This window comes from Ranitomeya variabilis, chromosome 2 (genome assembly GCF_051348905.1).
Source record: "Ranitomeya variabilis isolate aRanVar5 chromosome 2, aRanVar5.hap1, whole genome shotgun sequence".
NCBI classification, from domain to species: Eukaryota; Metazoa; Chordata; class Amphibia; order Anura; family Dendrobatidae; genus Ranitomeya; species Ranitomeya variabilis.
In genome coordinates, this window is record NC_135233.1 from 991,176,880 (window position 1) to 991,202,558 (window position 25,679).

At 46.5% G+C, this 25,679-nt stretch overlaps 1 protein-coding gene across 9 annotated transcripts in view; it reads left to right on the top strand.

Moving 5' to 3' along the window:
* Nucleotides 1–1,460: 1,460 nt before the first annotated feature.
* The window catches only part of GIGYF2 (GRB10 interacting GYF protein 2), a 198,978-nt gene continuing 174,759 nt past the window's right edge, over nt 1,461–25,679 (top strand). For 3 of the 9 annotated variants that reach the window (XM_077291046.1, XM_077291047.1, XM_077291048.1), the window contains exon 1: nt 1,463–1,682. The gene's annotated coding sequence lies outside the window, so the exon portion shown is untranslated. Of the gene's footprint in view, nt 1,687–25,679 lie in introns of all 9 variants that reach the window. The other 6 variants (XM_077291043.1, XM_077291039.1, XM_077291041.1 and 3 more) reach the window with 6 other exon arrangements.

Here is a 25,679-nt window from a genome sequence, read left to right on the forward strand (position 1 = left end):
CATGTGCTGGCACTGTATATGGGGCATGTGCTGGCACCGTATATGGGGCATGTGCTGGCACTGTATACGGGGCATGTGCTGGCACTGTATATGGGGCATGTGCTGGCACCGTATATGGGGCATGATGTGTTGGCACTGTATATGGAGCATGATGTGTTGGCACTGTATATGGAGCATGTGCTGGCACTGTATACGGGGCGTGTGCTGGCACTGTATACGGGGCATGTGCTGGCACTGTATATGGGGCATGTGCTGGCACTGTATATGGGGCATGTGCTGGCACTGTATATGGGGCATGTGCTGGCACTGTATATGGGGCGTGTGCTGGCACTGTATACGGGGCGTGTGCTGGCACTGTATATGGGGCATGTGCTGGCACTGTATATGGGGCATGTGCTGGCACTGTATATGGGGCATGTGCTGGCACTGTATATGGGGCATGTGCTGGCACTGTATATGGGGTGTGTGCTGGCACTGTATATGGGGCATGTGCTGGCACTGTATACGGGGCATGTGCTGGCACTGTATACGGGGCATGTGCTGGCACTGTATATGGGGCATGTGCTGGCACCGTATATGGGGCATTTGCTGGCACCGTATATGGAGCATGTGCTGGCACTGTATATGGGGCATGATGTGTTGGCACTGTATATGGGGCATGATGTGTTGGCACTGTATATGGAGCATGTGCTGGCACTGTATACGGGGCATGTGCTGGCACTGTATATGGGGCATGTGCTGGCACTGTATATGGGGCATGTGCTGGCACTGTATATGGGGCATGTGCTGGCACCGTATATGGGGCATGTGCTGGCACTGTATACGGGGCATGTGCTGGCACTGTATATGGGGCATGTGCTGGCACCGTATATGGGGCATGATGTGTTGGCACTGTATATGGAGCATGATGTGTTGGCACTGTATATGGAGCATGTGCTGGCACTGTATACGGGGCGTGTGCTGGCACTGTATACGGGGCATGTGCTGGCACTGTATATGGGGCATGTGCTGGCACTGTATATGGGGCATGTGCTGGCACTGTATATGGGGCGTGTGCTGGCACTGTATACGGGGCGTGTGCTGGCACTGTATATGGGGCATGTGCTGGCACTGTATATGGGGCATGTGCTGGCACTGTATATGGGGCATGTGCTGGCACTGTATATGGGGCATGTGCTGGCACTGTATATGGGGCATGTGCTGGCACTGTATATGGGGCATGTGCTGGCACTGTATATGGGGCATGTGCTGGCACTGTAGTAGTGGGCACACTGGGGTTATTTGCTGCCCCCACAGCCAGCCTCTCACATCAGTCACACACCAGAGTCGTCCCTCGCTATAAGTCTCCCGTCATCTACACATTGTATTACTACTAGTAGAAAAGAAATAAAACCTTTCTGCCACAAGGTGAGAGGAACTGTCCCTAACAGGAAGTGATGTGTGCGGGCGACTGTGCCCACAGCCAACATGGCGCGCTCGGCTGGATGTCGTCACGCCATTGGCTGCTGACGAGCTGTGCGTGGAGTGTCCCGTCTAGCTGCAAGACCACGGAACTCGCTGGTCGGGCACGCTGCTCTGTCACTGCTGAGGCGAGGCGTGGAGTCGTCAGGTGACGGTGCGTGGCGTCAGCCATCTTGTGTTGTTGGGCTTGTGGATTCGCTTCGGGTGAGAAGCTGAGAGAGAGAGGTACAGTCATGTTATTACCGGGCGTGCGCCCCAGTGGTGGGGGAGGGGAGATAAGGAGAGACACGGAGGGCGGCGGATAGTGGGCATGTCCACGGAGATGGCAAGAGTGTGGACACATGTGCTGCCTGCACTGCTGCTGACTGGCCGGGAGCATATGTCCGGGCACCGGGGAAACATGGCTGCGGCCAAAGGCTCCCTGCACAGCGACGTGTACAGACAGTGTGTGTGTACAGTATGTGCAGTATGTGCAGTATATATGTATGTACAGTATGTGTATATATGGACATAGTGTGTGTGTGAATAATACATGTGCACATAATGTGTCTATGTACAGTATGTGCACATAATGTGTAGTATATATGGATATAGTGTGTACAGTGTATATACAGTATGTATTTATATTTTGCTCATAGCACCACTGATTTCAGACATCAGCATGTACATTTAATGTGTGTATATGTGTAATGTATGGCTGCAGTGTGTGTAATGTATGGCTGCAGTGTGTATATTATTTTCTGTATGTGTATATACACATTTTGTGTTTGCTCCATTTATAGCACGGATTCTCCGGACGCCATGTTGCACCATGTATGGGATCGGCTGTAGGATTGGGAACGTTCTGTGACTTGTGCGGCTTTAGGAAAGTGTTCCTGTCTAGTAAAACATCCGTCCCATGTAAACATTGCATCTTATACCCCCCCAATTCCAATCCTGCCTGAACTTTGTGGCATCCCGACTTGTTGCATGCTGGGGACACCAGCAACCAGTAAAGTTTTGTGTTTTGCTTTTTTTTGAGATTTATTTTGCGCAGTTGTAAATTTTATTATATTTTTTACTTGACATGCCCATACAGATGAATACAGGTGCTTTTCACAAAATTAGAATGTCAAAAAGTTAATTGATTTCAGTTCTTCAATACAAAAAGTGAAACTCGTATATTATATAGAGTCCTTACAAACAGAGTGATCTATTTCAAGTGTTTATTTTCTGTTAATGTTGATGATTATGGCTTACAGCCAATGAAAACCCAAAAGTCATTATATCAGTAAATTAGAGTAATTAACAAAAAACATCTGCAAAGGCTTCCTAAGCGTTTAAAAAAGTTCCTTAGTCTGTTTCAGTAGTTCCACAATCATGGGGAAGACTGCTGACTTGACAGATGTCCAGAAGGCAGTCATTGACACACTCCACAAGGAAAGTAAATTTTGTATTTCATTTGGAAATCAAGGTCTGGAGGAAGAGTGGAGAGGTCACAATCCAAGATGCTTGAGGTCTAGTGTGAAGTTTCCACAGTCAGTGATGGTTTGGGGAGCCATGTCATCTGCTGGTGTGGGTCCACTGTGTTGTATCAAGACCAAATTCAGCGCAGCCGTCTACCAGGAAATATTAGAGCTCTGCATGTTTCCCTCTGCTGACAAGCTTTTTGGAGATGGAAATTTCTCCAGCAGGACTTGGCACCTGTCCACACTGCCAAAAGTACCAATACCTGGTTTACAAACAACAATATCACTGTGCTTGATTGGCAGCAAACTCGCCTGACCTTAACCCCCATAGAGAATCTATGTCAAGAGGAAGATGAGACACCAGACCCAACAATGCAGACGAGCTGAAGGCTGCTATCAAAGCAACCTGGGCTTCCATAACACCTCAGCAGTGCCACAGGCTGATCACCTCCGTGCCACACTGCTTTGATGCAGTAATTGATGCAAAGGAGCCCCGACCAAGTATTGAGTGCACTTACCGTACTTAACATACATTTCAGTAGGCCAACATTTCAGATGTTAAAATAATTTTTTCAAGCTGAGGTTATAAAGTATTCTAATTTACTGAGATGATGACTTTTGGGTTTTCATTGGCTGTAAGCCATAATCATTAACATTAACAGAAATAAACACTTGAAATAGATCACTCTGTTTGTAATGACTCTATATTATATATGAGTTTAACTTTTTGTATTGAAGAACTGAAATAACTTTTTGATGATATTCTAATTTTGTGAGAAGCACTTGTATGTGCCAAGTGCAGGGAATAGAGTTTCACCTTATGGGCTGGGATTAGCAGGAAATGCTGAGTGCAGTGCAGTTTATGCAGCCACAGATCCACTGATATATGGCAGGAGACCTTGGCGCATTGAACTCTCATGTCATCAAAAATCCATCTTGTTCTGACCCTGTATGACTTGTTACAGTAATTTGCTTTCCACTGCGATGTAGCAGCGTCATGCAGTCATACCGTATATACTCGAGTATAAGCCGACCCCCCTAATTTTGCAACAAAAACTCGGAAAACTTATTGACTCGAGTATAAGCCTAGGGTGGAAAATGCAGCAGCTACCGGTGAATGTCAAAAAATAAAAATAGATGCCAATAAAAGTAAAATTAATTGAGACATCAGTAGGTTGAGTGTTTTTGAATATCCATATTGAATCAGGAGCCCCATATAATGCTCCATACAGTTCATTATGGCCCCATAAGATGCTCCATATACAAATATGCCCCATGTAGTGTTCCATGCAGTTCTTTATGGCCCCATAGATGCTCCATATAATGCTCCATGCAGTTATGGCCCCATAAATGCCCCATATAATGCTCCATGCAGTTATGGCCCCATAGATGCCCCATATAATGCTCCATGCAGTTCTTTATGGCCCCATAGACGCTCCATATACCATTGTGCCACATGTAATGCTGCTGCTGCACTAAAAAAAAAAGACATACTCGCCTCTTGTCGCTGCCCGCTGCTCCTCAGCGTCCCGTCTCCGCACTGACTGTTCAGGCAGAGGGCGGCGCGCCCTCTGACCTGAACAGTCACAGCAAGAGGACGGGAAGACGGAGCGGCGCCCGGCGAATGGAAGGCGGACAGGTGAATATGAAATACTCACCTGGTCCCTGCGCTCCTGACGCGGTCCCTGCATGTCCCACGGTGTATGGCGCGGCAGCTTCTTCCTGTAGTGAGCGGTCACATGGTACCGCTCATTACAGTAATGAATATGCGGCTCCACCCCTATGGGCGTGGAGTCCATATTAATAACTTTAATGAGCGGTACCACGTGACCGCTGAAGAGGGGAAGAACTTGAAGCTGCCGAACACTGTGGGACATGCGGGAACCGTGTCAGGAGCGCCGGGAGTAGGTGAGTATTTGACAGGCGTCGCTCCCCCTCACCCGCCGACCATGACTCGAGTATAAGCCGAGAGGGGCACTTTCAGCCCATTTTTTTGGACTGAAAATCTCGGCTTATACTATTGCCGCATGACTTGTCATGGCCAAAGTTGCAGTACACCACAAGCTAAATGTAAGTTCACTGTGTTTGGAGGAAAAATGCTGCAAAATACGTGCTGCAGATTAAAGGGAACCTGTCACCCCAAAATCGAAGGTGAGCTAAGCCCACCGTCATCAGGGGCTTATCTATAGCATTCTGTAATGCTGTAGATAAGCCCCTGATGTATCCTGAAAGATGAGAAAAAGAGGTTAGGTTATACTCACCCAGGGGCGGTCCCGTCCGATGGGCGTCGTGGTCCGGTCCGGGGCCTCCCATCAACTTATGATGACGTCCTCTTCTTGTCTTCACGCTGCGGCTCCGGCGCAGTGGTACTTAATCTGCCATGTTGAGGGCCTCTCTGACCTTTCCCAGCACCTGCGCACTGCAGTACTTTGCTCTGCCCTCAACAGGGCAGACAACGTACGCCGGAGCCGCAATATGAAGACAAGAAGAGGACGTCATCGTAAGAAGATGGGAGGGACCGGACCGCCTGCCCAGGTGAGTATAATCTAACCTCTTTTTCTCATCTTTCAGGATACATCAGGGGTTATCTACAGCATTACAAACCAAAAGTTTGTTCGGCATGTAATACTATATTTTTGCCGCAAGTGTATGGCTAGTTAGGGCTTTTGAAGCTGGACCTGGAGTGATGAGGCGACTGAAAATCCCTGGGTTCAGAAATCAACTGACTTGACTGCACTCGCCTCATCTCACCAGATTTACAAAGTTTCTGCACCCACAGTCCTCTTCAGTCAGCCCATTGTTGGCTTCCTTGCTGTCAGAAGACTCGTAGACTTCTATTTACATATTAAGTTTAGCAGGTCTGGATCCATGTGGTAACTGGTATTTTAGAGAATCAGCCAACCGAGATGAACGCTGTCAGCTCAGTCCATTGTGGGATGTATACACTGATGGAGGTAGTAGTTCCCCTCTTCTATCCTTAATATGTGATTTGATGGGATGGACATAGTGGACTGAGTATTTCCATCCTGTAGATATTACATCCATAGATAAGAAGTATCCACTCTGATGCCATCTCTGGAGTCTTGTTCATCCCAAGATGGATACAACTGTATCCAATCTACCAAATATTCTAGGCTGTGTAGTGTGCGCTCAGGCTGTGTAGTGTGCGCTCAGGCTGTGTAGTGTGCGCTCAGGCTGTGTAGTGTGCGCTCAGGCTGTGTAGTGTGCGCTCAGGCTGTGTAGTGTGCGCTCAGGCTGTGTAGTGTGCGCTCAGGCTGTGTAGTGTGCGCTCAGGCTGTGTAGTGTGCGCTCAGGCTGTGTAGTGTGCGCTCAGGCTGTGTAGTGTGCGCTCAGGCTGTGTAGTGTGCGCTCAGGCTGTGTAGTGTGCGCTCAGGCTGTGTAGTGTGCGCTCAGGCTGTGTAGTGTGCGCTCAGGCTGTGTAGTGTGCGCTCAGGCTGTGTAGTGTGCGCTCAGGCTGTGTAGTGTGCGCTCAGGCTGTGTAGTGTGCGCTCAGGCTGTGTAGTGTGCGCTCAGGCTGTGTAGTGTGCGCTCAGGCTGTGTAGTGTGCGCTCAGGCTGTGTAGTGTGCGCTCAGGCTGTGTAGTGTGCGCTCAGGCTGTGTAGTGTGCGCTCAGGCTGTGTAGTGTGCGCTCAGGCTGTGTAGTGTGCGCTCAGGCTGTGTAGTGTGCGCTCAGGCTGTGTAGTGTGCGCTCAGGCTGTGTAGTGTGCGCTCAGGCTGTGTAGTGTGCGCTCAGGCTGTGTAGTGTGCGCTCAGGCTGTGTAGTGTGCGCTCAGGCTGTGTAGTGTGCGCTCAGGCTGTGTAGTGTGCGCTCAGGCTGTGTAGTGTGCGCTCAGGCTGTGTAGTGTGCGCTCAGGCTGTGTAGTGTGCGCTCAGGCTGTGTAGTGTGCGCTCAGGCTGTGTAGTGTGCGCTCAGGCTGTGTAGTGTGCGCTCAGGCTGTGTAGTGTGCGCTCAGGCTGTGTAGTGTGCGCTCAGGCTGTGTAGTGTGCGCTCAGGCTGTGTAGTGTGCGCTCAGGCTGTGTAGTGTGCGCTCAGGCTGTGTAGTGTGCGCTCAGGCTGTGTAGCGTGCGCTCAGGCTGTGTAGCGTGCGCTCAGGCTGTGTAGCGTGCGCTCAGGCTGTGTAGCGTGCGCTCAGGCTGTGTAGCGTGCGCTCAGGCCGTGTAGCGTGCGCTCAGGCCGTGTAGCGTGCGCTCAGGCCGTGTAGCGTGCGCTCAGGCCGTGTAGCGTGCGCTCAGGCCGTGTAGCGTGCGCTCAGGCCGTGTAGCGTGCGCTCAGGCCGTGTAGCGTGCGCTCAGGCCGTGTAGCGTGCGCTCAGGCCGTGTAGCGTGCGCTCAGGCCGTGTAGCGTGCGCTCAGGCCGTGTAGCGTGCGCTCAGGCCGTGTAGCGTGCGCTCAGGCCGTGTAGCGTGCGCTCAGGCCGTGTAGCGTGCGCTCAGGCCGTGTAGCGTGCGCTCAGGCCGCTACATTAGCGGACAGCTGGAATGAAATGGACATCTACTGATGCGTGTATCAGACACAGGAAGGCTTGAGTCACAATTGTATCCATCTCTCGGCTGTGATAAGTATTCGTTCAAGGTTCAGGCATATGTCAATAAAAATGTTCTTGTATGTGAGTTTATTAGTGTGTGTATACCGTGCTTAGTATAAATGAGTACACCCCCTTTGAAAAGTAAGATTTAAATCAGTACCCCATTAAATACAAGAATAATTTCAAAAATTTTGACAAGACTGAGTTTTATAGAACATTTTTAATCCATAGCATGAAAGTAAAATCATATACGGTAACTTTCATTATACTGTAGAAGCTTCAGTGTTACCTCCATGATATTTGTGTGTATATATCTTTATTTGTTTGTGAGTGTGAAATCCACATCTAATCTGCCTCTTGTACCTGTGGCCTTAAGTTAGACGATATTTATTAGTACTGATTAACTTCACATAGCGCTAACATAGTCTGCAGCATTGTACATATAGGGAAAGCAAGCATAAAAAGGGTCCTTCCTGTTCACATGAGCTTACGATCTATGAGACCTCATGTAGTAAAACTCCATGAGGCAATGTCTTCCTCACACATAGCAACCAGCCCATGTTTGGCTTGTCTGATTTGTTGGTGGATGAGGCATGTGCCCAGACTTGTAGTATATGGTGAAGAAATTGGTGCTGCTCATTAATGTCATTTATGAAACATGTCCTCAAATTTATGTTGGGCTTTTTTTTTTTGAGGACTGTTCTGGTTTGTGTAAGTAGTCGTACATCTAGACAAGTTTCTGTAACCTTACAAGTAAGGCATTTCCTCTAATATGCAGATCTATATTTGATTATTAAAGGAATCTGTTGCCCCTTGGACAATTTATCTATTACTATGGGCATACAGGTAATTAAATGGTTAAACCAGTCTTACCTGTATGCCTGCGGTGTAGACATTGAGAAATTGATGTGTAATCTTTTATGGTAAAGTTTTCTTCCAGGCTCCGGGGCGTGCGGTACTTGGAAGAAATCCCTGCCTCCTCACTGCATTATACTATCACCCTCCTCCCATCAGTGTCACACTGACCTGGTCGGTGCAGTAATCCCACACATGCGCTGTGCCATCATGCGGTTACGCGATCACTGTCTGCCCTGGTAGGGCAGTGTCTGAATTGATCTACTGCCCTGGCTCCGATGTATTGAATTAATTTTTTTTTTCATCTTGCTAAGGCCGGGTTCACATTAGCGTATGTGTGCGCAACGTATACCTGCGCACCGATCCGCATGCGTCTTGCGTACATATATTTAATATTGTGTATGAGGGGACATGCGTTTGCATCAGTTCGCATGCGTCTGCGTACACATGCGTCGTTTAGCGGGGTGCGGCAAACGCAACATGTAGCATTTTTTGAGGCGTCAAATAATTTGATACGCATGCGTACTTCAGACTGCGCATGTCCAGGAAATGATTTCACCACCTCCGCCATGCGCATAAACAACGCAAACGCATGCCAAACACATTCGGACGCATGCACACGCAGCTGTTTTTCTTTTTTTTGCGTCATGCGTAAGATGATGCGGAGTAAAAACACAGCGTAAGCATGCGTCTGCATGCGTTTTGGCATGTGTTTGCGCATGCAGATGATACGCTGCGCACAGATGTGCTAATGTGTACTTAGCCTTAGATGGTCTATCCAGCAGATATGTCACTGCCTGACACTTCATGCCTCCCACCCTCATTGTCGAGCTGAGTGTGCATGTTTGAGGATGTTGTGGACCTCCATGATAAAATTCTCGCTCAAGAATGTTGGTTTGTAGGCTTGTGTTTTCCAACGTCCACATTTTCTGTTTATGGAGCAGTTTTAAGAGTTGGTTTGATGTTTCCATGTTCTGTATTGTGGTCTGAAGCTTACAATGCGGAATGCCTTGGGTGTATCTCTGTCCTCTGGGACAGATCTCACTAGTGAGGTTCACATCTGTCCTAAATGTTACGTTTTCTGTCTCGTCATAACAGAAAAAAACAAAAATGCCTCTGTGCTGTATTTGTCCTACTGGCATTAATATTGACAGAGACTCTAATTTGGACAGTTGTGATGCCGTCGTGGTGCACATTATTTCACTCCCGTGCTGCACAGTTTTTACTGCTAAATATAATGGAGGCTCTGGAAAGAAAGCCCTTAGGCCGAATTTAGACGTCTGTGAAGCGTGGTCCGTGTACAGACCTTGCTGTGAATACTGGCCGCGGGTCTCCCAGCCCAAGCTTAATAGCCTATGACACTGTTGAGTTCAGGTTGGGAGACTTGTGGAAAGTCGGTACTTCATGGTCAGCGGACACAGTGTTTCCCGGATGTCTAATTTAGACTTAACTGTGTTGCCTCGAGTCAGACTACTCCGGAGAGTTATTATTTTTATCATTGTTACTATTCTTAGCCCTCCATTCAGATTCCTTACTCCGAAGTCCCACAACTAAACATATGGGACACCTGTCACCCAAGGCACCAGTGTCTTGTGACGTATGAATGAGATTCTCGTTATCACGTTCACTGGGGAGAGGCCGTTGTACTGTAATGTGGTCAGGCCTTTCACTAGCAGGTTTGGCCAACGTGCGTGTGTAATGTGTATGCCCAGTTTTAGAGCAGTAAAGACTCCCATGCTGATGATAATCAGCCAAAGCAGCCGGACAGATGATGCTGGAGAAGAGAAGGATCCGGCCTGCTGAATTTTAACGGGCTGAGCCTTTTATTTGGAGGGGAGATGAGCCGCTGCTGAGGAGTTTGGTAGATCTTCTCAGAGATCACAGGAGAGCTTTCCTGTGTATGTTGGAGGTGGGAGAGGTAGGTGTCGGCCGAAGGGCTTCCCCTATCTATTGTGTATGGTCAGTTCAAGTCTGGATTAATCCTACAGTAAAGTCATAATCTAAGAAGACCTACGGTAATTATCTGCTCTGCTCTTGAAACCGGAAGAGATGAATCTTAAAATACCAGCCTGTATTCAGCACCAGTGCCGATGCTGGCTCTTCTGAGGCGTGTGTGGTGATATGTCACGTGATCCCTGCTTGCAATCATCGGGGCAGCATCACTGTTGCTTCCTTTGGACAAAATGGACGTCCAGAAGCATTGGGAGCTGCCTATGGTCTCTGATTTCTTCCGGACGTCGGATTTGTCCTCAGGAAATGAGAGTAAAGTGGCCGCTGCTTGCAGGGCTCATGTGGCAATACAGCTTCATGGGAGACCGAGCCGTCATTGGGACGGTGCTGGTACTAGAGATGAGTACAGGCTTATAATATTTTACATAAGGGAATATTGTGATTGAGAAGGGTTTGTCGGTTTAGTGGACAACCCCTTTAACCCCTTTTTGACATGACGTACTATCGCGTCGAGGTGGGGTGGGCCCGCATGCCCACCGACAGGATAGTACGTCATAGCGATCGGCTCACGGGGGAAGCGCGGCCGATTGCGGCCGGGTGTCAGCTGACTATTGCAGCTGACATCAGGCACTATGTGCCAGGAGCGGTCACGGACCGCTCCTGGCACATTAACCCCCGAAACACTGCGATCAAACATGATCGCAGTGTTCCGGGGGCATAGGGAAGCATCGCGCAGGGAGGGGGGCTCCCTGCGGGCTTCCCTGAGACCCTCGTTACAACGCGATGTGCTCGCGTTGTACCGAGCGTCTCCTCCCTGCAGGCCCCGGATCCAAAATGGCCGCGGGGCTATATCCGGGTCCTGCAGGGAGGTGGCTTAACAGCGCCTGCTCAGAGCAGGAGCCGGGAAGCCTCTCTACAGTGCACGTCAGATCGCCAATCTGACACAGTGCACAGCAAAGTGTCAGATCAGCGATATTACACTATAACATGATGCCCCCCCCCGGGGCACTGTTATAGTGTAAAAAAAAATATATATATTCAGATGTGTAAAAAAAAAAAAAAAAAAAAAAAAAAAAATTGTTCCCATAAATTTCTTTATCTAAGTAAAAAAAAAAACAATAAAAGTACACACATTTAGTATCGCCGCGTCCGTAACGACCCGACCTATAAAACGGTCCCACTAGTTAACCCCTTCAGTGAACATCGTAAAAAAAGGCAAAAAACAACGCTTTATTATCATACCGCCGAACAAAAAGTGGAATAACACGCGATCAAAAAGACGGATATAAAGAACAATGGTACCGCTGAAAATGTCATTTTGTCCTGCAAAAAACGAGCCACCATACAGCATCATCAGCGGAAAAATGAAAAAGTTATAGTCCTCAGAATAAAGTGATGCAAAAATAAAAACTATTTTATAGAAAAAATAATTATCGTATAAAAGCGCCAAAACATATAAAGAGATATAAATGAGGTATTGCTGTAATCGTACTGACCCGAAGAATAAAACTGCTTCATCCATTTTACCAAACGCGAAATGTTCTAAACGTTCCCCCCCCCAAAAAGAAATTCATGAATAGCTGGTTTTTGGTCATAGGGTTATGAGAAGGAAAGAAAGGTGATTTTTTTTTTTTTTTTTTTTTATTGTGTAAAGCTAGGGAAGATGAACGGAGGCATAGGAAAATAACAAAATTGTAATATTAACAGTGGTTCTAATAAATTAGAAACATACTTATAGAATTTAACATTTTTGTGAACCTAAATTTTAAATGAAACCACAACTTTACAGCGGGGAATACGAGCTTATTATGAAACAAATATACTGTAATATTAGACATAAAGTATTAAGAATCAAACATAACAACGATATTAGAAACAATTTCATAAAGTTGTCTAGGTCTTAAATAAAAAATAGCTAATTAGTGGAAAAGCTAATCTAGGGCCCCCGTCTCTTAGGACTTTGCACAGTAATTATTTGATATAGCATGGCCCCTCTCGTAAGAATTATGAGGTTTTGTCTACAATATCTGCAATGGTGGAAGTGGATGTTTTTTTCCAATTTTCTGTTATGGCATTTTTAGCTACTAGAAAAAAGTTAGAAAATTAGTTTGTTTCAAAGATGGATTTACTAAATCTAAAGATGATAAAGCCATTTGGGGAAGTAAGATAATGTTCTGTCTTGTTGTTTGATTAATAAGTAATGATACAGATTTCCAAAAATGTTCTATGGAAATGTCCTAAACTAGAACGTGTAATAAATCTCCCTTGAGCCTGCATTCACTCCAACAGAGGAGATGCTTTTGGAAAGCCTTTGCTAGTTTGGAGTAAAATACCATTTAAAGATGGCGTTGTAAAGGCCTTATGTTCAATTAGTAAGTGGGTTTTATCTTTGTTTGTCATTACTCAGGAGAAAAGGTTTTCTTCAAATCTTTCCCAGTTTAACTCCTTCCCGACATGCGCCGTACTAGTACGGCACATGTCGGGTCACCTGCTTTGATGTGGGCTCCGGCGGTGAGCCCACATGAAAGTCGTAACATGTCAGCTGTTTTGTACAGCTGACATGTGCGCGCAATAGCAGCGATTCACCCGCCGCTATTAACCTGTTAAATGCCGCTGTCAAACGCTGACAGCAGCATTTAACCGGCGCTTCCAGCCGCGCGGCCGGAAATGACCTCATCGCCGACCCCCGTCACATGATCGGGGGTCGGTGATGCATCAGGATGGTAACCATAGAGGTCCTTGAGACCTCTATGGTTACTGATGCCGGCCTGCTGTGAGCGCCCCTCCTGTGGTCGGCGCTCACAGCACACCTGGATTTCTGCTGCATAGCAGCGATCTGAGCTTTGCTCCTATGTGAGATTTTCAGTACAAAGAAAGACCGCTCTGTGTATAACCTTCAGGATATTACCACAGTGACCGATGAGATGCGCTGAACCATTTGTGGTAGCAAAGTGCTATGCTAAAGCTGTGTGCACACAATGCGGATGTAGTGCTTATCCGCAGCGTTTTTTCCGGGCAGAAACACTGCAGTTCCGCAAAGTGATTTACAGTACACTGTAAATCAATAGGAAAAAAAATACTGTGCTAATGGTGCAGAAAAAATCCACATGAAAACCGCTGCGGATCAAAAGAAGTAGCATGTCACTTCTTTTGTGCGGAACTGCAGCGTTTCTGAACCCTTCCATTATAGAAATTAGCAGGGGTAAAAAACACAGAAAATCCGCACAAAATCCATATTAAATCCGCAACAAAAGCGCACAAAATCCACACCTGCATTTTCTGCCAGGAGATGCGGAATTTGTGCAGAAAATTCTGCACCCCAATCCGCAACGTGTGCACATAGCCTAAGTTGGTATTATGCACATTGTAACAGATCCCACTTGTGCTTAGTTTGCATGAAAGAGAAGCTGAGCCTGGAACACGGTGGTTGAATGCCAAAAACTGACTTTGAGGCTATGTTCACACTTTGCGGTTTTTGCTGCGGATCCGCAGCTGCGGATCCGCAGCCGTTTTCCATGCAGGGTACAGTACAATGTTACCCTATGGAAAACAAAATCCGCTGTGCCCACTTTGCGTTTTTCCGCTTGAAAATCAGCGCGGATTTTCTGCGGAAAAAAAGAAGTAGCATGTAAATTCTTTCTGCGGATTCCGCAGCGGTTTTCCACCTGCACCAATAGGAAAGTGCAGTTGGAAACCCGCAGTGGAATCCGCAGTAGAAACCGCACAAAAAACCGCAGAGAAAACCAGCCCGGTTTTGCACTGCGGTTTTTCCAAATCCGCAGCTGAAAAATCCGCAGCAAAAAAAGGATAGTGTGAACAAGCCCTGAGGCTGCCGTCACACTATAGTCATAAATTCATGTTGATTTACAAATTCAGGCTGCCATCACACTAGCAGTATTTGGTCAGTATTTTACATCAGTATTTGTAAGCCAAAACCAGGAGTGGGTGATAACTGAGGAAGTGGTGCATATGTTTCTATTATACTTTTCCTCTAATCGTTCCACTCCTGGTTTTGGCTTACAAGTACTGATGTAAAATACTGACCAAATACTGCTAGTGTGATGGCAGCCTGAATCTGTAAATCAACATGAATTTATGACTATAGATAGTTATAACCTGTACAACATCCATTTTTTGTTCAGATGCATGACCTAAAGAAAACAGGCAAACTTCAAGTAACTCTTTAATGTTCACACGTTGCAGTTTTCGCTGCCTTTTTTTGCTACTTTTTTAATGAAATTTTAGGCTACGTTCACACGATCCGTTTTTCACTGCGGATTTTTCCGGTCCTTTTTCGGGGAAATCCGCAGTGGAAAACGGCGGTGCTTCTCTCGGCGGATTTGTGTCCTTTTTCTTCTGCGGATTCCACTGCGGGTTTCCAACTGCAGTTTCCTATTGGTGCTGTTGGAAACCCGCAGCGGAATCCGCTGAAAGAATTGACATGGTACTTCTTTTTTCCGTTGGCAAATCCGCGCGGATTTTCCAGCGAAAAAAAGGATCGTCGGCACAGCGGGTTTTGTTTTCCATAGGGTAACATTGTACTGTACCCTGCATGGAAAACGGCTGCGGATCCGTAGCTGCAATTCCGCTACGGATCCGCAGCAAAAAACGGATCGTGTGAACGTAGCCTAAAACTGCATTTTAGGCTACGTTCACACGATCCGTTTTTTGCTGCGGATCCGTAGCGGAATTGCAGCTACGGATCCGCAGCCGTTTTCCATGCAGGGTACAGTACAATGTTACCCTATGGAAAACAAAACCCGCTGTGCTGACGATCCTTTTTTTCGCTGGAAAATCCGCGCGGATTTGCCAACGGAAAAAAGAAGTACCATGTCAATTCTTTCAGCGGATTCCGCTGCGGGTTTCCAACAGCACCAATAGGAAACTGCAGTTGGAAACCCGCAGTGGAATCCGCAGAAGAAAAAGGACACAAATCCGCCGAGAGAAGCACCGCCGTTTTCCACTGCGGATTTCCCCGAAAAAGGACCGGAAAAATCCGCAGTGAAAAACGGATCGTGTGAACGTAGCCTAATAGTACCAGCAAAAGCTATGAGATTCCAGAAATCTCATTAAGGGTATGTGCACATGTTGCAGATTTGCCTCTAGAATTTTTTGTGCGGATTCTGCATATCTTGGCAGAAAACGCAGGTGCGGACTTGATGCGTTTTTTGTGCGGATTTCCTGCGGAGTTTTTGCGGATTTCATGCGTTTTTACCCCTGCAGATTTCTATAATGGAGTGGGTACAAAAACGCTGCAGATCCGCACAAATAATTGACATGCTCCTGCTTTTAATCCGCAGCGTTTTCTGTGCAGAATTTTCTGCACCATTAGCACAGCATTTTTTTTCTCCATTGATTTACATTGTACTGTAAATCACGTGCAGATCTGCAGCGTTTCTGCACCGCAAAAAACGCTGCTGATCCGCAGTAAATCGTGCGCACATAGCTTAACACAGCATTTTTTCCTGACTGACTTGGAAAACTGCAGCATTTTTTCACCGATAGAAAGTTATGGGTAAGTGCAAAAACGCAGCAAAAAAATGCACCTGCAGAGGATTGTGGGCCCATAGGGAGCCCCATGTGCAAGTCCATTGGAAAAAAGAGACATGAAAGTCTTTTTTACCAGTATTATTACTAATACTTAAAAGGAAAGTCCCAGAATCCAAAGTTACCCCCTACCCGTAGTATAAAGAATAACTTGATCTTTATGGGCCATCTATCCTGCGATTCTAAGAACGTGGCTGTGGACCTTGCGCATGGGGAGCACTCTGCAGAGCCCATCTTGACGTACTCAGTCAGCTTCCGCTCCTTTCATTGTCTGTGAATTGTCGGAAGTTTTTGAGTACAGCTTTCGACTTTGACAGTCCCATAGACCATGAATGGAGCAGGGTATGTGCCCCACTTGTTCCATTGAAAATGTTGCTCTGCATCTTTTTGTGGGCGATTCGTGCAAAGGCGTTAACATGCACCTTTTTTTGAAGAACAATTTAGGTGGCAAATATTTATAACTCATAAAATAGCCATATTTACTCAGGGCTTGGACTTTATAGTGTGTATGGCAGTAAAAAGTTGCCCGAGTGTCTGTCGACATGGGACCATTGGCGAATGTTCATCTAAATCCCAATTGTGGAAGGGGGGGGGAGGTGTTAAGCGTAATTCCCGAATGCACTGCAGAAATGCAGTGTGATCAGAGCCTGATATGATGGCTCTTAGCCAATATACAGAATGATGTTATTTGCAGAAAATTTCCAGTTTTCATGAGGCACTACACTGCTGATAACACTGATTTATTGTTCTAGCATAAAAGATGAGCAGGCGTTTTTTTCCCGGTCACTGCCATGTTTACATGGTCAGATAATTGCAAATGTATGCTGGTGTAGATGTAAAAAGAGCCTACTGTATGCAGGAAGGAGGGGGGAAAAAGCGAGGAGCAGAGTGAGAAAACAAGCAGAGGCCGACACAGGCCAATGTGTGCTGATGCCAGTTACTGCTTTAGTACTTCCCACAGTTGGATTCACAGCTACAATTCTCAGGGAACTGAAAATTAAAGCGTCTACAAAAGGGGAAACTGGTGAAAATGCAGTAGATCAGCCTTGGAATGGCCAGATATAGTGCTATAAAAGTGGGATCACAAATGTATTCTTTCTTTGAGGTAAAACCTTTCTTAAAAACAGGAAGGGAAATGCTTTACCTCACAAAAATAATCATCTGTGATCCCGTGCTGTCCTGTCTGTGTACTCTCTTGTGCTTCCCACCCTACCCAGGAGCTGTGGTATGATCAGATGTCCCTGTACGGTCAGACACAGCCATTACACAGTACACAGCAGGGGCACATTTATAAGATTATCTCAGCACTGGGACATTTTTATTCACATCCAATTGTGGTAATTATTGTTATTCCAAGATCTGTTGACTGAAAATGAACTTTGTTCGTGGGAAAACCCCTTTCAGTTGTTCTCCTGAGTATCTGCTTCACGGTTCCAGAGATGGGGGCTGCATTCATCAGGGCATTCAATATGCAAATTTGTCTGTTTTTTACAAAAGGGTGTGGCTAACAGGATCCTCCAGGGGGGCGTGTCTCTAGGCTGATCTGAATAATTGCTCTTTGACTAATTCCAAAATGATCCTTACACTTGCTCAATTTATTTCTACCTCTGACGCATCAGCCTTAACGACCGCCGATGCGCCTTTTAACTACAGCAGTTAATGGTCCTTATTCCTCAGTGCTGTCGGGAAAATCTCTGGGATCTCTGCTACCGGGAGTAGCTGAGACCCCAGAGAACATGATTCGGGTCGGTTTTTACCATCCCCAGTCTTGTGATCACCGTTAGGCTATATTCCCACATTGCATTTTTATGCGTTTCCGCCGTGTTTTTGCCGCAGCGGAAATGCTTAAAAAAACGCACTCCCATGCAATCCTATGGTGTTCTGCAGTTGTTATGCCCATGCTGCGGATTTTCCTGCTGCGGAATTAAATAGCGGTAAAATCCGCAGCATGTTCATTGTTTCTGTGGAGGATTGCATTGAAACGCTCACTTTACGCATGTGGCTATGCCTACCATACGTAAAGTGAGCGCTTCATGTGTGCGGATGGTACCCGGGTCATGAGGAGAGGAGATTCTCCTCCGTGCCCTGGGTACCATATTTCTGTAAAAAAAAAAAAAAAGAATTCAAATAAAAAAATAGAGATATGCTCACCTTCTGATGGCCCCCGGAGTCCTCCCGCCTCTCAGCGGTGCACGTGGCGGCTTCCTTTCCCAGGGATGCATTGCGTGAATCACCTGAGATGACATCTCGGTCACGCGACCGTGACGTCACAAAGGTCCTTTGCGCAAAGCATCCCTGGGAACGGAACGTACCGGGAGCGCCACTGAGGAGATCAGGGGGCCGTCGGAAGGTGAGAATAACCATATTTTTTAAATTATTTTTAACATTCTATCTTTTACTATTGATGCTGCATAGGCAGCATCAATAGTAAAAAGTTGGTCACGCTTGTCAAGCACTATGTTTGACAAGTGTGACCAAACTGTCAATCAGTTTTCCAAACGATGCTACAGATCGCTTGGAAAACGCTAGCATCCTGCAAGCTAATTATGCTTGTAAAACGCTAGTGTTTAGTGGGAATAAGCATGCCAATTCTGCATGCGTTTTACCCGCGGCACAGTTATGGAATTGCCACAGAAATTTCCACGGCAATTCCGGACATGTGCACATAACCTTAAGGCTGTGTGCACATGTTGTGGTTTTTTTCGCTATAAAAGCGCATAAAAAGTGCATACATATGCATCCCATCATTTAGAATGCATTCCGCAATTTTTGTGCACATGATGCTTTTTTTCCGCAAAAAAAATGCATCGCGGTAAAAAACGCAGCATGTTCATTAATTTGCGTAAAAAATGCATCAAAAAATTGCAAAAAACGCATGCGGATTGCTTGCAGAAAATGTCCCGTTTTGCTCAGGAAATTTCTGCAAGAAATCCTGAACGTGTGCACATAGCCTAAAGGCACAAGAAATACCGTAAATGTTTGAAAATTGCAAAATTTTCAAAATGTTGGCAAAATTTCCATTTTTTTCATAAATAAACGCAAGTCATATTGAAGAAATGTTACCACTAATTTGAAGTACAATATGGCTACTTTCACACTAGCGTCGGGGTGCGTCGGGCCGAGGTTCCCGACGCTAGCGTTGTCTCCGCCGCACAACGGGGGCAGCGGATGCATTTTTCCAGTGCATCCACTGCCCCATTGTGAGGTGCGGGGAAGTGCGGGGAGGTGGGGGCGGAGTTCCGGCCGCGCATGCGCGGTCGGAAAAAGCGGACCGTCGTGAGCAAAAAACGTTACATGTAGCGTTTTTTGGTCCCGACGGTCCGCCACAACACGGCGCAACCGTCGCACGACGGTTGCGACGTGTGTCAATCCGTCGCAATACGTCGCTTAATGTAAGTCTATGGGGAAAAAACGCATCCTGCAAGCACTTTTGCAGGATGCGTTTTTTCGGCAAAACGACGCATTGTGGCGGATTGCAGTTAACGCTAGTGTGAAAGTAGCCTATGTCACAAGAAAACAATGTCAGAATCAGTGGGATCCATAGAAACGTTCCAGAGCTATAACCTCATAAAGTGACAGTGGTCAGAATTGTAAAAATTGGCTCGGTCACTAAGGGGTTATGAGCCGCTGATGACTTTGTACATACTAATGGCGGACATCATATTCATATTCTATATCCATTTACTATCCCAGCTCTGGCTGAATGTTGGCCATCTGAAAATTTATGGACAAATCTTACCTGCAAATGTTGTCATATTGAAATAATTTTTTTTTTTCACGAAGAAGAATAGATATTTGTGGTTTGCCTTTAGAAGGAGGATACCTGGGTTGGAAAACTATTTACAAAATGTCTTTTTAGGCCATTCTGGATGAATGGAGGAAGACTGCTGATGTGAATGCCATGCTGCTCTTGGCTGTGCGAACAGCTGGGCCTAACTGGGTGACCTCTGTAATCCAGGCCACTGGCCGTCCTGTTCACGGTCATTGTTCCATACCGTTCACCAGCGACAATCGGACTATTACTAGACTAAATACAATGCACACAACATAAAAATAAGAAAACGTTACTCTGCCGTGTACGTGTCTCGTCTTCCTCAGTTTCTTGCATAACAGGTCCGCCCTGAACAGACGAGCCCCGGTGACTGATATACAAAGCCAACAATTGTTTCCTTGATAATAAGTCATGTATATCTCACCCAGGGAATTAATTTAGTCTGTTTGTTCTTGCACTGCCTCCGATATACGTTTACCGTAGAAGAGAATATTCTAGTGTTAGTGAAATCAGGACCTGCTCCTGGCCCTCACCGCTTTGTGTGATGTCCGGTGCTGACCAGAGAAGCCTCGGTGGTGGAGACGCTGGCCAGATGAGGGAGCGGTATAGGGAAACCATAAGCATGGTCATCCGGGCGCATCTTCACAGAAATGAAACCATCAGCACATCCTCAATCAGGAAGCTTCTCTCTTTATGCCAGGTTGGGTGGGTGTCCATTATAGGCTACTCTGGTAACAGATCAGTTGTGTTACAAGGACATTGCAGAGGATAACCTGTGACATCCTAACATTAACTAAAGGGAATCTGTCAGCAAGGACAACCTCCTCCAGGCCACATGTATACAGTTCTGTGAAATGTAAACCCACCATTCTATCTTCGTTTATTGATTAATTCCCCAATAAGCAATTGCATTCATTTGCAAATTAGGTATTAAATGCTCTGGGCATGACAGAGGGATAAAAGAGAATCTGTCACCAGATTTTGGCACCTAATCTGAGAGCAGCATAATGTTGAGACGGAGACCCTGATTCCAGTGATGTCACTTATTGGGCAGTAGTTTTGTTAAAATCAGTGTTATCAGCAAGAGATTACCACTAGAGAACTAGTAATCCTGCTGCAATGTAGTCCTCCATATTAAGGAGCTCTGTATAATCTCGCCCCCACCACGGATTGGCTTCTTTCTACCTTAACACAGCATATACAGAAAACTGCCAATCAGTGGTGTGCGCGAGGTTATACACAGCTCAGCATTCAGAGAACTGCTAGATCTTCAGCAGATTAAATGGTGATTTTATCAAAATTGCAACAAGCAGCCCAGTAGGTGATACCTTGCTGGAATCAGGGTCTCTGCCCCTACATCATGCTGACAGATTCTCTTTAAAGTGTGTCTGCCTCACAACACTTGTTTCAGCATCAACCTCATTAGCTTGATTGATGGTTCACTGGCCTGTGTGTCAGGAGACAGGCAAGGAAATCTGCCAGTGAGCTGTCAATCAAGGTAATGCATGCCGTACTGTCTGGGTGAGGAGGTACATCCTGGGGAGGCAGCGGCCTGGCCAGTGCTCTCACTCTCAGCACTCTATGCCTCACTTGCATATTAAAATTCTAATAACCGTGGAAAGGAGCAACAGATTAGAAGATAAGTTGTCAATGGATTTGCACAGGCAGCTGCATGCCGATATATATGATTTGGGGGTGGGATGATGTTACTGGTAAGCTTAAAAGGGCTGCCCAGTTTGGACCAGTTTCCCCAGTGGTGTAATTGTAGCTACCTGTGATCGGGAGTCATTGGTAGGATGACGAGCAGCTGTAGATCAGGCGCAGTGTTATATGCCCCGTATTCATGATGATGGGACCTTTAAGGTACCTTCACACGAAACGACTTTGTAACGATATCACTAGCGATCCGTGACGTTGCAGCGTCCTCGCTAGCAATATCGTTTCGTTTGACACGCAGCAGCGATCAGGATCCTGCTGTGATGTCGCTGAATAAAGTCCAGAACTTTATTTGGTCGTCCGATCGCCGTGTATCGTTGTGTTTGAAAGCAAAAGCAACGATACCAGCGATATTTTACACTGGTAACCAGGGTAAACATCGGGTTGCTAAGCGCAGGGCCGCGCTTAGTAACCCGATGTTTACCCTGGTTACCAGCGTAAAAGTAAAAAAAACAGCACATACTCACCTGCGCGTCCCCCAGCGTCTGCTTCCTGACACTTACTGAGCGCCGGCCCTAAAGTGAAAGTGAAAGCACAGCTGTGACGTCACCGCTGTGCTGTTAGGGCCGGAGCTCAGTCAGTGTCAGGAAGCAGACGCTGGGGGACGCGCAGGTGAGTATGTGCTGTTTGTTTTTTTTACTTTTACGCTGGTAACCAGGGTAAACATCGGGTTACTAAGCGCGGCCCTGCGCTTAGCAACCCGATGTTTACCCTGGTTACCCGGGGACCTCGGCATCGTTGGTCGCTGGAGAGCGGTCTGTGTGATAGCTCCCCAGCGATCAAACAGCGACGCTGCAGCGATCGGCATCGTTGTCGCTATCGCTGCAGCGTCGCTTCGTGTGAAGGTACCTTTACTGAGAGCATTTTAAGACTTGTTACAAGTTACAAGTGGTTTATCGACACGAATGTAGATGTTGTGAATTCTCCAGCGTGGGACACTGCAGCCCGTTTGTTCTGTAGATTGAGGTGGTGAAGAGAGGAACGGAGATTTTTGCTGTTCCTGCTTCTATAGCAGATATGCTCCGCAGCTCGGTGTCTGTTTTGCACGTTCCTTTGTGTACTACAATGGCACAGTTTATGGGGGGAGACAAGTGTTTGTCCTGCAAATGCCATCAAAGTGAAGAGTTCTCTGTAGGGTGCTGGAGCACCCTGGCAGCCGGGTGACTAGTGAGGACCGTGGAGGAACATGCCAGCTCCAGGCCATTGTATGGGCTTTCCTTTCACTAGTCCTGTGAATGAAGCACTGACATGTTAGTAAGCCAAACGGCTCCTATCCTCTGTTAGAAACTCTCTTGGTGCATGGAAGTCCCTGGATCCCCTCATATTGTCTGTATATATGATAGTTATTCTTTTAAAGGGTGCTGGAAACAATAAAAGCTAAAGTGACAGGCTAAGTGTACTTGCAGTATTTATTATTATTATTTTTTTTACAAACTTTCTGCAGCCAAAACCTCCTCTCTTGGCAGTAAAAAAAAATGCTACTTTCAAAACCAGGCTTTGTCGCTTTTTTTGGCGATGTTTTTGTGTGCTGAGTAATTGTGTGATATATTGAAAGGACATGTTTAATAAAGTTAATTTTATTTACCAGAAACATAGTAAAACCTGCATGTGCTGCATTTTTCTTTGCTTTCTATGAGTGCAAAAAAATTCACAGTCGCAGATTTCAAAACGCAGTTCTCAAGTTCAGTGAAGAAAAGGTGTGTGCATGAGAATGATGAGAGCCGTATGCTGTGTAGTGACTGTCGGGGCATGCTGGAGATTATAGTACACCCCAGCTGTCGCAGGGTGCTGGCACTTTACCTATGGTAATCTCAGCTACATTAGTTGTAACTCATTATTTGTGACTATTAATCATTTTCCAGTCTGAATACTGTCATTGTGTGAGTCAGTGCTTACCGTACATGTCTCAGCTATGGACCTACATCACTTAGTTTTTATGAAATATTCTGGTTTTCCGGTGTGTCCATAATAAATGATGGTTGACTGTGATTTTTAGATTGGTTGTCCAGAGCCAATAAATAATCATTGTCTCCTCCGTCCAGCACCACGTGTTCTGCAGCATTGTACCCATCTGAGGTGCATACATGTGCTAAATCTGACGAGAGCGTACCCCACCACATACATATGTCAGGTGCAGAAATTACTTATACAGTCAGGAGATTTGTCCATATACCTTATGTCTTGCTGTATTAATAAATTGCTGCTATGCTTTTTTTTTTTTTTTACTTTCTTGCATCCAGTTACATGGGTTTGCTGTATGTCCAGCCTGCACCTCGAGGTCAGAGTCTTTAGGCTATGTGCACATATTAAGTGTTTGGTGCAGAAATTTCTGCATCTCTTAGCAGGGAAAATGCAGCTTTTTTTCTGCCTTTTTTTTTTTTTTTTTTTTAAACTTGCGTTATTTTTGCACATTTTTCCCCACTCGTTAGTATGGGTGAAATCTGCAGCAAAAAACGCTGAAAAAAAATCAAAATGTTGCAGCTCTATATCTGCAAGTCACAAATAAGCAACGTGTGCGTGAGACTTCAGGATTCCCATTCACTTTGCTGCCATCAGGACAAATCTGCACTAAAAAAATGCATCATAAATGCAACTTGTGCACACTGCCTAAAGCAAGAAAAAAAGGAACATTCTCCCCATTGCTAAATGTTTCTCACTTACCCAGAGTTCATTGTGCTGCAGTGAAGAGTATATTACCGTATATACTCGAGTATAAGCCGACCCGCCTAATTTTGCCACAAAAAACTGGGAAAACTTATTGACTCGAGTATAAGCCTAGGGTGGAAAATGCAGCAGCTACCGGTGAATTTCAAAATTAGAAATAGATACTCCATACCATTCATTATGGCCCCATAGATGCTCCACATAAAGCTGTGCCATATATACAATGCTCTGCACCGTTGCCCCATAGATAGCTGTGCCATATATATAATGCTCTGCACCGTTGCCCCATAGCTGTGCCATATAGTGCTCTGCACCATTGCCCCATAGCTGTGCCATATAGTGCTCTGCACCGTTGCCCCATAGCTCTGCCATATAGTGCTCTGCACAGTTGCCTCATAGCTGTGCCATATAGTGCTCTGCACCGTTGCCCCATAGCCGTGCCATATAGTGCTCTGCACTGTTGCCCCATAGCTGTGCCATATAGTGCTCTGCACCGTTGCCCCATAGCTGTGCCATATAGTGCTCTGCACCGTTGCCCCATAGCTCTGCCATATAGTGCTCTGCACCGTTGCCCCATAGCTCTGCCATATAGTGCTCTGCACCGTTGCCCCATAGCTCTGCCATATAGTGCTCTGCACCGTTGCCCCATAGCTCTGCCATATAGTGCTCTGCACCGTTGCCCCATAGCTCTGCCATATAGTGCTCTGCACCGTTGCCCCATAGCTCTGCCATATAGTGCTCTGCACCGTTGCCCCATAGCTCTGCCATATAGTGCTCTGCACCATTGCCCCATAGATGCTCCACATAAATCTGTGCTGCTGCTGCAATAAAAAAAAAAACAAAACACATACTCACCTCTTGCTTGCAGCTCCTCGGCGCCATCTTCCCGGCGTCTCTCCGCACTGACTGATCAGGCAGAGGGCGGCGCGCACACTATATGCGTCATCGCGCCCTCTGCCTGAACAGTCAGTGCGTAGAGAGAGACGCCGGGAAGATGGCGCGACGCCCGGCGTGTGGAACGAGGACAGGTGAATATGACATACTTACCTGCTCCCGGCGTCCCGCTCCTTCCCCCTGCCTGTCTTCGGTGCCGCAGCCTCTTTCTCTATCAGCGGTCACTGGCACCGCTTCATTAGAGAAATGAATAGGCGGCTCCGCCCCTATGGGAGGTGGAGCAGCCTATTCATTTCTCTAATGAGCAGTCCCACGTGACCGCTCAGGGGAAGAGGCTGCGGCACCCGGAGACAGTGGGACGTGCAGGGGGAGCAACAGGAGCCCCGGGAGCAGGTAAGTATATGACAGTGCTCACCCGCCGACCCCACCACCGATCATGACTCGAGTATAAGCCGAGGGGGCACTTTCAGCCCAAAAATTTGGGCTGAAAATTTCGGCTTATACTCGAGTATATACGGTAACTGTACGCCCGGTGACTAATAGAGCAGACATCACACTTTTCCCATCAATCCCCGGCTACTTATGATTTCTACATCTTTCCAGGCAATTTGTGGTTGTCTGAGTTAATGTTAAAATGCACATGAATCAGACAGGTGCCATAATGGGATCTGTCATCAGATGCGTGCTGACGGGACCACATGCAGCATTAGTAAGGCATCGGCTTATTCTGGATGGTGACTGTGTCTAACCTTAGGCCGGTCCCAGGCCGGCTTCTTCCAGCAATGAGACCCACAGTCCATTGCCGGTTTATCACAGTATGTTTTCC